This window comes from Aquarana catesbeiana, linkage group LG08, assembly GCF_042186555.1.
Source record: "Aquarana catesbeiana isolate 2022-GZ linkage group LG08, ASM4218655v1, whole genome shotgun sequence".
Taxonomy (NCBI): domain Eukaryota; kingdom Metazoa; phylum Chordata; class Amphibia; order Anura; family Ranidae; genus Aquarana; species Aquarana catesbeiana.
The window spans coordinates 182,107,138-182,118,362 of record NC_133331.1 but is presented as its reverse complement, the minus strand read 5'-3'; the positions used below and the strand labels follow the sequence as shown (position 1 = coordinate 182,118,362).

Sequence of the window (11,225 nt, the reverse complement as noted above, 5' to 3'; positions counted from 1 at the left end):
TGTGAGCTGTAAGGTCTTATATAGACAGGTGTGTGGCTTTCCTAATCAAGTCCAATCAGTATAATCAAACACAGCTGGACTCAAATGAAGGTGTAGAACCATCTCAAGGGTGATCAGAAGAAATGGACAGCACCTGAGTTAAATATATGAGTGCCAGAGCAAAGGGTCTGAATACTTAGGACCATGTGATATTTCAGTTTTTCTTTTTTAATAAATCTGCAAAATGTCAACAATTCTGTGTTTTTCTGTCAATATTGGGTGCTGTGTGTACATTAATGAGTAAACAAATGAACTTAAATGATTTTAGCAAATGGCTGCAATAAAGAGTGAAAAATTTAAGGGGGTCTGAATACTTTCATCCCCACTGTTTATCTATTATATATATATATATATATGTGTGTATGTATGTATATGTGTATATATATATATATATATATATATACTGTACAGTTCATTGAGGGAACCATGAATGCCAACATGTACTGTGACATACTGAAGCTGAGCATGATCCCTTCCCTTCGGAGACTGGGCCCCAGGCAGTATTCCAACATAATAACGACACTAAACAAACCTCCAAGATGACCACTGCCTTGCTAAAAAAGCTAAAAACCCTATTGAGCATCTGTGGAGCATCCTCAAATGGAAGGTGGAGGAATGCAAGGTCTCTAACATCCCCCAGCTCCGTGATGTCATCATGGAGGAGTGGAAAAGGACTCCAGTGGCAACCTGTCAAGCTCTGGTGAACCGAAGAGGGTTAAGATAGTGCTGGAAAATAATGGTGGCCACATAAAATATTGACACTTTGGGCCCAATTTGGACATTTTCACTTAGGGGTGTACTAACTTTTGTTGCCAGCGGTTTAGACATTAATGTGTGTCTGTTGAGTTATTTTGAGGGGAAAGCAAATTTACACTGTTATACAAGCTGTACACTCACTACTTTACATTGTAGCAAAGTGTCATCTCTTCTGTGTTCTCACATGAAAAGATATAATAAAATATTTACAAAAATGTGAGGGGTTTACTCACTTTTGTGAGATAATGTATATATGACACATACATTTTAGATCAAAAAAATAATACCATGTCTCAGAAATAAGAATTGTGTTATAGGATATACAAAAAACATTACAGTCCATCCATTTTGCACAAAGTAGTATTTCAATTATGCTTTTTTTTTCTTTTATCTAATGTCCCTTATATAACAGAATTTATACATTTTAATCTTCATGCAGACAAGCTGTCTGTGTGTGGGAAGATACTAATAATTTTAGTGTATAGAAATTTTCATGCTCAGCTATTTTCTGGCTTTTAAGCCTTACAACTTCATATATAATTTTATAACTGACTTGCTTTTATAGTAATGCACTACAGACAGCCAAAGCTTAATCAAAATTTGAAACAATAATAATAAAGACATATAAACAATATGAGTTTGAAAGAAGAGAAAAAATATTGGTTCCTTGTATAAGCCATTTATTTTTTTTTATATAGATTAGACAACTGATGAGTCAGCATACCAGAATACAATAGTATCATAATATGCTATTTATTGGACTTGCAGTTATTTCAAAATCCTATTTTGTGCAAATATTTGTTTGGTATACACAGTTTACTTGTCCCTGGGACAGATATGGTTGTCTCTAAACAGTTTTGCAAATCTCTCAAAACCTTAACACTATTTGGTATAATTAGCAAATATAATGCACCATTCACACTTCGCATTGCAGGAACACATATTTGTTTGCACATTTTTACTTGTCATGCATAGGACAGCCCATTCACTTGCAGCTTATGCGCAACAAACATGGCACAGAGCCAGCTGCATTTGGCAGTGATATTTATGTGACAGATGTGGCAAAATCGCAATGCCTTTGGGGTGCCATTAAGAAATAGGGTCAAGTGTGAATGAAGCTTAAAATTAAATATCTGCCTTTCACTAGTGTAGAGTTTTTTTAGCAAACACAAGTATAGAGGATATTATTTAGCATATATTTCTCTGTAACAGAGAAGAAAAAAATGAAAGTGTATCGCTAGCCAAAACTTTGTTTGAGGGCCCATTCACACTAGCAGCAATGCATGGCAATGTACCTGCTCTGTGTGCAGTGCATTTCAGTGCCATTCTTTGTAAATGGCCCCCCAGTGCATTGTAAAGTAGAGCACAATGCACTGCAGCATAGTGTTGTGGTACACTGTGTTTCCAAGAATGGGTCATATACTTTTTATATATTTATTCATAATAAATTAATAGTCTTAACACAATGCAAGTTAACTTGTGTGTGCATTAATGCACCAAAACAGAACATTTAAATGTGAATGGGCACTCCAATTTTGGATACATTAGAGAGGGGATAGAATCTCAATCATGCTTTTATTGCTGGATTCGTCCTCATTGGGGAGTAGACATGAGCTAAGCTGCATGGTTTAGCTTGGGGGTCAGCAAACCGTTGATCGCGTTCTACCAGCATTGACCGTGAGCAGGTAACAGGTAGAGCGCAACTGAGTCACTGCCTTGCCGACCCGCACGTTTTTCTCCCTAACAGTTTTAGAGCTGTGCAGGGAAGTGATGGGCTCTGGCATAGAGGCCTGAGCTCCAAGGCTGGGAATCTGTCAAATCGAATCCCCGCCCCACAGCATGACCCTTGTTTTTTTTTAGCAGCTGTGGGGGGGGGGGGCGACTTCTGCCGCCTACGTTGTTGTTATGTTTGACGGCTTTCAGTCAGGATAAAATAATGAAAAATGGTGTTGCGTGCTTCCAAAGTGATATATAAAATACAGAGACCTTATTTAAATTGACCTCTAAGCTGCTGCAAATACAAATTGTGTTCCCACAATGGCAAGTGCTGATTAAAAAAAGGTGTGTATTTGCACTGCTTAAAACAGATTGTCTAATTAATGACCAACTTCTGGTCTTAAGTGAACATAATCATAGGTGCTTAAACATAATAAGAAAATCTCTCATATCAAAATCATATTCATATAACATCAAACCCTTATACACTTAATGACATAAAAAAATCCAAACCATGAAAACAGCAATAAAGTGAATTTAGTACTCCCTCTTAAGCTATGTGCTACAATTCAAACATGTGTCAGTGTTTAGGGGCCTTCACCCTTAAAAACTGTGCTTCACTTAAAAGGCTTTCAAAAGCATAAAGAAAAAAAAGATGCAAGTGTTGAGGGCTCTTCACCCGTATAAAAGATGTGCTCCACTGCCACACAGGTGCTTCCAAAACACGAAAAACAACAATAAATTGAAAGTAGCACTCCTTCATAAACTATGTGCTACATTTCAAACAAGTGTCAGTGTTTAAGGCCCTTCACCCTTTTAGTTGGGATAGCTCAGGTGGGTTTGGGCTTCTGCCTGAACGAGTCTGAGCTTACCCCCACAGTGCACTGTGCCAATCCCCACTAGCCCTCCTCTCCAGTCCACCCAAGGAGCATTTATTTAAATATTCTTTATTAAATTTTCACATAGAGAGTTAGCATTTACATGTGAAGTTTTGTCAGATGTTCCAACTGGAGCACAGATAACAAATTATGGAAAATACTCATAACATTCAATACATTGTTAAATTCAATGCAGATCATTAAACACATGTCTACATCCAGAGATATTGGTAGAGATGGCTCCAGATGAGGGGATAGGGGAAGAGGGGGGGACAGGGTTTGGGAGGAAAGGGAGGGTAGGAATGGGAAGCTAAGGGAGGGAAGAGGGAAGGGAGCACCAGCAAACCAATCAAACAAATTAGTGTTCAACAAGTAACATTATTTTTGTACAGTGCAGCTAGGATGTGAAAACCATGAAGACCACTGAAAAGAGAACTTATCCATGCATACGTTTTTTTCTAGCTACTAGTCTCTCCATCTCACATTAAATGTTTAAGGTCTGTAAGGAAGTGCGATATAGAGGAGATCAGGGAGAAAATTTGTCTCCAAAAGGAGCTAAGAGATCTACAAAACAAGCCGCAAGGACAGCCCAGGTACATTTTTGACAACCTATAGGGTTTCAGGTACCACCTGTGTATGGTTTTTTGATAGGCTTCCCAATGATTGTAGCAATAGGATGCAGTTTTGAAGGCCCATTGCCACATAAAAGGGATTACTTTAATATTCAATTCTTCTATCCATTTTAAGTGGGTAGTGATTTGGGAGTAGGGTTGATGGTCATTTATGGTTACGTATATTACGGGATATCCCATGTTTAGAGTGTGCGGGTTGGGAATAGAATTTATGTAATGTTTCAGGGATTGTGATTACAGAGGGGAGTTTAGAGGCTTTAAGGAAGTGACTGATCCTCAAATAAGTGTAGCCATCTGTGTCTGGAAGATAGAATTCGTCTTGGAGGTCCCTGAAGTTTTTCAAAGACTGGTTGGAGGTGGGATTTAGTAGAGTGTTAATACCATATGTATGCCAGTGTAGAATTTTAAGGTTTGATATTTGACTTGATGGTACTCTAAGAGGGATAGGGTGAGTTGAAAGGGTCGTTAGGTGGTGTGTCATGAGTAAGCTTCCCCCAGGCTAGAAGTGATGCTCTGACTGATGGAGAGAGGGGTGTTGTAGGGAGAGGGGAGCCTGCAGTAGTGAGTAAAAGGGTATCCAGTAAATTAGTAGTTGTGTAAGCCGAGTGTTCCATAGTTGACCAAGTTTTATTGGAGGATGGGTGCCACCAGTTTTTTTTTTTTTTTTTTTTTTGAAAGCCTATGGCGTGCAAAACACACCCCAAAAACTTCACCCGGTGCATAAAAAATGTGCACACACATAAAGAGTGCTCACAAAAAAGTGCCACGGGTACACAAGACGTGCCAATTCCCTGATCCCCCGGGGCGTTAGGCTCCTGCGGGGACAAAGGTACTTACAATGGTCTATCCGGCCGAAACCAGACAGACCCCGTTCTCTGGAGGGCCTGCCGAGACAGGACCCACCCAAGTACTAGGTGGGGCTCCCCCGAAGGGAGACCCCATGAGAGAGGGTGAACTAAGCCAAAAGGCCATGTCCACCCCCTCCCAAGACGTTCAGGGGTGGCCCGAGGACCCGCATCCTTACTAATCAAACGTGCAAAAAACGTGAAAGACAAGACGTGACAAACATAGGTTTTCAAAATAAATAAAAAAGTGGGGGAAGGGATAGTGGAGAGGAGAGTGAAAGAAGTGGCCATTGTGTGAAACAATGACCAGGCCCTCCGGCCGGGAATAAAAAATTCCTCTGGTCCTAGCCAAAAGGCCCGGCCCAAGAGGCAGTTGCTTAAAAAGCGTGTTATGGTGCAGTGGCCATGGTGCCTCAAATCAAAGTGTCTGCCACACACAGTGATTTTATGGCACCCCTGGACTGCCACTCCAGGGGCACTACTCCATAGGCTTTCAAGTTCAACCCCGACCCACAGCCCAGACCACAGCAGCCCCCACCACAGGCAGAAAGGCATGGAGATCCAGAAGCTTGGTGAGAGCCCTTTACCATCAGGCTCCACCGTCGCTCCCATCACTCCTACCTAATTACATTCAGGAAGTACTAGCCACTCCCCCCCCTCAAAGGGGAAGTAAGCGTTCTCTCCCGAATAACTGTCCGTAGCTAGAGCTACCACAATCCAGGCCAGAAGGCCAGGGACCCGACCCTCCGGCCAGACCCATGTGCAGCACCCATCCTCACCAGGAGGTCCTTTCTAGACTGGTTGGGTAGGCCCACTGAAGCCCCCATGGGCAACAGGTGATGACTTTCCCTCAACCGTCTGTCCAGGTCCAATTACACCATCGGATTTGCATGTGCCCTTCCCTCTATGGTCGGTACAACATCGCCTCCTCTGGAAACTGATAAGAACAGATACTACACTTGATCTTAGCCAAAAGGCCGAGAAGCGATGGGTGCCACCAGTTTTTTTTTTTCTATCGAAAAGCCAGTGGCGTGCAAAACACACCTCAAAAACTTCCACCCGGTGCCAAAAAAAAGTGCCCACACATAGAGAGTGAAACACAAAAACGTGCAACGGGTGTACAGAGTCCTCCACTAGGGAAGGACCTTACCCTGATCCCCCGGGGCGTTAGGCTCCAGACAGGGACTGAGGTACTCAGACAAAGGGTCCATCCGGCCGAAACCAGGCGGACCCCCACAACTGGAAGGACTGCCGAAGTAGACCAACCCAAGTACAGTGGGGCTCTCCCGAAGAGAGACCCCTCAAAGGAGAGGGCGAACCAAGCCAAAAGGCCTATGTCCACCCCCTCCCAAGACTTTCAGAGTAGGCCCGAGGACCCACACCCTACTCGCCACACAGTGACAAAACGTGTATACAAAGACAACCAAAAAAAAGACAAAAAGGTGACAAACAGGGGTAAAAGAAAGAGTGGGGAAGATAGTGAGATGGGAGAGTGAAAGTGGCCATTGTGCTATACAATGGCCGGCCCTCCGGCCAGGCATAAAAATTTCCCCTGGTCCTGGCCAAAAGGCCCGGCCCAAGAGGCAGGTGCGAAAAACGTGTGTTGTGGTGAAGTGACCATGGTGCCATAAAATCAAGTGCTTTCACACCGTGACTATACGGCACCCCTGAACTGCCACTTCAGGGGCACATTCACCACTGGCTTTTCGAAAAAGCCCCAACCCCCCAGCCCAGACCACAGCAGACCCCACCACAGGCAGAAAGGATATGGAGATCAGGAAGCCAGAAAGAGTCCTTTATCAGGCTCTGCCGTCGCTCCCATCACTCCCTCCTAATTACATTCGGGAAGTACTAACCACTCCCCTCCCCCCGTAAGAGGGAAATAAGCGTTCTCTCCCGAATAACTGTCCAGAGCTAGATCTGCCCCAATCCAGGCCAGAAGGCCAGGATCCCAACCCTCCGGTTCAGACCTCGTGGTTCTCCATCCCCATCAGAAGGCTTCCCTTTCGGCTACAAACCGCTCCAGGTCACCTTCACTCCAGCAGGCTTTGCATAGCAACCGCAATCCCGTCTCTATTTCGCCATAGATCAGGGACGGAAGCAAGCGCCACCTCCTGGAAACTGATAAGAACAGATACTACACTTGATCTTCGCCAAAAGACCGAGAAGCAATTAGCAATAATCACACCTCAGTTGAACCTCATTGGCTATGATACTGCCACTGCGCGATGGGTGCCACCAGTTTTGATTGAAAAATGTATACTTTATTTTGCAAGAAAATATACAAAAAAACAAATACTTTAAACAGGGTACATCCAATCTGTACTGCGACGCAGCGCATAAATACACTACATTACAATACATCACCAAACATACCAATAAATTACATTCATCCTGCGGTATGATGCCTAATGTGTTGTGCAGAGTAGTAATACCCCGAAACATCACATCATGCATGACGCCGCATTACCCTGAAAGCAGTACTTAAAAACATTTCACAAAAAGTCCGGTCATATAGTCAAATAACATTCAAATGGGCAACGGGTGTGATGGGGGGGTGGAGAAGGTGGGGCAGGGGAGGGAGTAAAGAGTTCACAGGCCCGAAGCTTTATTTGAACTGCCAAAGGATACACGGGGGAGAGGGGGGGGGAATGGGGAAATCTTCAGACCTCCTCTTCCTCCTTGAAGTCCATCAGGTGATAGTCTCTGAGCAGACTGTGAACCAGTCTGCGACAGTCCTCGATGGACATCCTCTCCCGCTGGTGGATGAGGCGCTTTCTGGCGCACCATAAAGCGTCCTTAAAGCAACACAGCACCCGCCAGGCACCGTCAATGTCCTCCTGTGAATGAGTTCCACAGAAGAGTCCGTTCAACACACCAAAGTGTGTGATTGCAGTCTGTGGTACAAAGTCTTTGAGTTCAGGTTCCAGGGCCCTCAACAGGTCCTGTGCAAAGGGGCACTCCCAGAAAACATGCAGAGCAGTTTCCTCCTGGATGATGCAAAAGGGGCAGTGCCTGTATCTACACAGGTTTCTGGCATGCATAAATGTCCTGAGTGGCAGCCCCCCTTGGATTGCCATCCATGCCAGATCTTTGTGCCTGTTGGTGAGTCTCTTTGAAGAAACATTCCTCCAGACCACTTTACAAGTGGCTGAAGGGAGGCCTGGAACAGTCTCAACAATGTCCGATGCTCTGATCAACTTGTGGATAGTTTTTGGCTTCCACAAGTCGGGCTTCACTCCATGTAGCCCCAGCTCCTTAATAAACTTGAAGGTGTCCAAGTAGTACCAAGGCGTGTCCCAGTTGTAGGGGATGGAGCTGTCCCATTTGTCCCATCCAAGGGTCCTCCAAAGAGGCAGGAGGAAAAAACGGGACATAGAGTTACCACCAGAGTCCACAGTTCTGTCCACCAATGTCCTGCGGATGCAGTTACAAGCAAAGCACACCCTCAATAGTGTAGCGATGTCGGGCACGCCCTTACCGCCCTTGAGGGGTTCCTTGAACATAACCGCCTGCTTCACTCTGTCCATTTTGGAGCTCCAGATGAAGTGAAACACCGCCCTGGTGATGGCCTTACAGGTGTTGACCCGAGGGGGCCAGGCCTGGGCGAGGTACTGCAACACAGGGAGAATCTCGCTGCGGAGTACCAGTGTTTTGCCTTCGATGGTGAGTTCTCTGAGGCTCCAAAGTCCAAACTTCTGTCGCATCTTTGACAGTCTTTCCTCCCAGGACTTCAGGGCTGCGCCCTCAGCTCCAAACCAGACCCCAAGGATTTTGATGAAGTCCGTCTTGACGCTGAAAGGAATTGGTGCAGAAGAAGGCAGGAACCACTTTCCGAAGAGCATGACCTCTGACTTCCCGCAGTTGACTTTTGCCCCTGAAGCTTGGCCGAAGTCCTCACAGGTCTGGGCGAGTGTGTCGATGGAGCGCCGGTCAGCACAGAACACCGTCACGTCGTCCATGTAGAGTGAGCACTTGACCTCCCGTCTGTCCGGTCCTGGTGCGGTGATCCCTCTGATCTCTGGGTTCCGTCTGATGCTTCGGGCGAAGAGCTCTATACAACAAACAAAAAGCAGAGGTGAGAGAGGGCAGCCTTGTCTGACCCCAGACAGAATTGGAAAGGGGTCAGTTTTCCAGCCATTTACCAGCACCAAACTAGAAATGTCAGTGTACATTACATTCACATACGAACAAAACATTTCCCCAAGACCAAACCTGCGCAGAGCTCTGCACATAAACTCGTGGGAGACACGGTCAAAGGCCTTCTCCTGGTCAAGACTGACCAGGGCCGCGTGCACACGGCGGCCATGAATGTACTGGACCGTGTCCCGGACAAGCGCAAGGCTGTCCGCAATCCTGCGACCAGGAATGCCGCAAGTCTGATCCGGGTGGGTGATCTGTCCGATGACAGACTTCAACCTGTTGGCCAGGACCTTGGCGAGGATTTTGTAGTCCACGTTCAGCAGAGAGATCGGACGCCAATTTTTAAGATCCGATCTCTCCCCCTTCCGCTTATACAAAATCGTGATCATCCCCTCCCTCAGTGACGGAGGCATTCTGCCCTCCACCACCATCTCCTCGTACAGCTCGAGCAGGTCCGGGCCCACGAGATCCCACAGTGCTACATAGAGCTCAACTGGGAGACCATCGCAGCCCGGGGTCTTGCCTCGCCTAAAGGATTTAGCGGCAGAGTGCAGCTCCTCCAGCACCAAGGGGGAGTTGACGGTTGATGAACCTGCAGGATCAATTTGGTTAGTGATACCTGACAGGAACCTGTCGGCCGCCTGTGTGTCCGTTTCTTTCGGGGAGTAGAGGTTGGTGTAGTAGTCGCTGACCACTTTCATCACAGCCTTCTTCCCCTTCTGGAGTGTTCCGGTCTCGTCGCGCAACTCTGACAAGGGTGTGTGTCCTGAGTGGAGTTTCCTGAAAAAGAAAGAATTACACTTCTCACCTTTCTCAAGATTCTCCACCTTGGCACGGAAGACAATGTGCCTGGATTCTTCCTCGAAGTGTCCTTTCAGGCTCCTCTTGGTGTCCTCCAGGTCCTGCCTAACGTCCCAGCCACAGTGCTGAAGGTCCTGCAGGGACTGCAACTGACGCTGCAGTCTCCTGAGTTCCCTCCTCCTGGCACACACACGCTGGCGTCCCCTTGCCTGAAAGAAGCTACGCAGCTTAACCTTCACAAACTCCCACCAGTCGCTTACCCTTCCGAAGAATCTCTTTTCCTCCGTCCAGGTGGCATAGGCCTCACGGAGTTCCCCCATCAATTCCTCATTTTCCAGAAGGGTGCTATTCAGCTTCCAGGAACCCGGTCCGCGGGCGATGCCCTCGCCCAGGTCACCCCGAAAGTGGATAGCCCTGTGGTCAGAGAAAAAGCAGGGGACCATGGAGAACTCACGATGCTTGACTGTTCTTGAAGTGAGCACGAAGTCGATCCTGGAACGCACAGATCCATCGGGTCGGCACCACGAATAGTTCACGGTCCCTTTCCCTATGGATCCCACGGCGTCCTGTAAGGAGGCCTCCGAGATCATCTCCCTGAGCAGCCTAGAAGTAGCATCAAGTTTTGCGTACATGCTGGAGCTGCGCCCATCCTCCTCGATCGGACAGTTAAAGTCACCGCCGATCACTACTGTTCTGGTGGTGACGAGTTGGGTCCGCAGGGTCTGGAAGAGTTCCAGCCGCGCATTCTTGTCTGGGGGGGCGTACACGTTGATGAGCCTAACTGGCTCTTCCACCCACGAGCCGTCTATGACCAAAAGACGGCCACAGACTAGCTCATGGATAGAGTCAACCGTGAAACGCCCACCCCTGACCAGAATGGCTACTCCTGCAGACTTGCAATCGCCACCCCCGGACCAGTAGGAGGGACCAAGGGTCCACTGGGAGGACAGATGAGTGTACCTCCTCAAGGGGGGAAGGGCGCACTCCTGAAGCATGTAGACATCACTCTGCTGACTTGAAAGAAAGGTCAGGACCGCTTGCCTTCTAGATGTATCCTTGATACTCCTCACATTGATGGAAAAGATTGAGATCTCAGCCATAATGAAAAAGGGTATGAGGGTCTAGTTAACAAGGGTCTGAACTTACCTCCCCGGAGGGGGGGGTGGCTCTTCCGTTGCATCTTCTGCCTGTCCTGTGTTCTGGGCCAGGCCCAGCTCCTCAAGGACAGACTCCATCATCTGCTGGCTGATGTGGACGTCGGGGGGGAGGTCATGCTCCGGGTTGACCACGACCTCCTCCCCTTCCCCCTCCTCGCCTGCAGACTCTAGGTCCTCCACTACTTGCTCGGGTCCATCGCTGTCGCGTTGGACCCCGTTGGGCCGTTTGGTGGAGGTGGCAGGTTCCTCTGCTGATGG

General features: G+C 47.1%; 2 pseudogenes; both read right to left on the bottom strand.

The window, feature by feature from the left end:
- Positions 1 to 5,770: 5,770 nt before the first annotated feature.
- LOC141106934 (U2 spliceosomal RNA) lies at positions 5,771 to 5,855 on the bottom strand (annotated as a pseudogene).
- Positions 5,856 to 7,034: 1,179 nt separating this feature from the next.
- LOC141106982 (U4 spliceosomal RNA) lies at positions 7,035 to 7,099 on the bottom strand (annotated as a pseudogene).
- Positions 7,100 to 11,225: the final 4,126 nt, after the last annotated feature.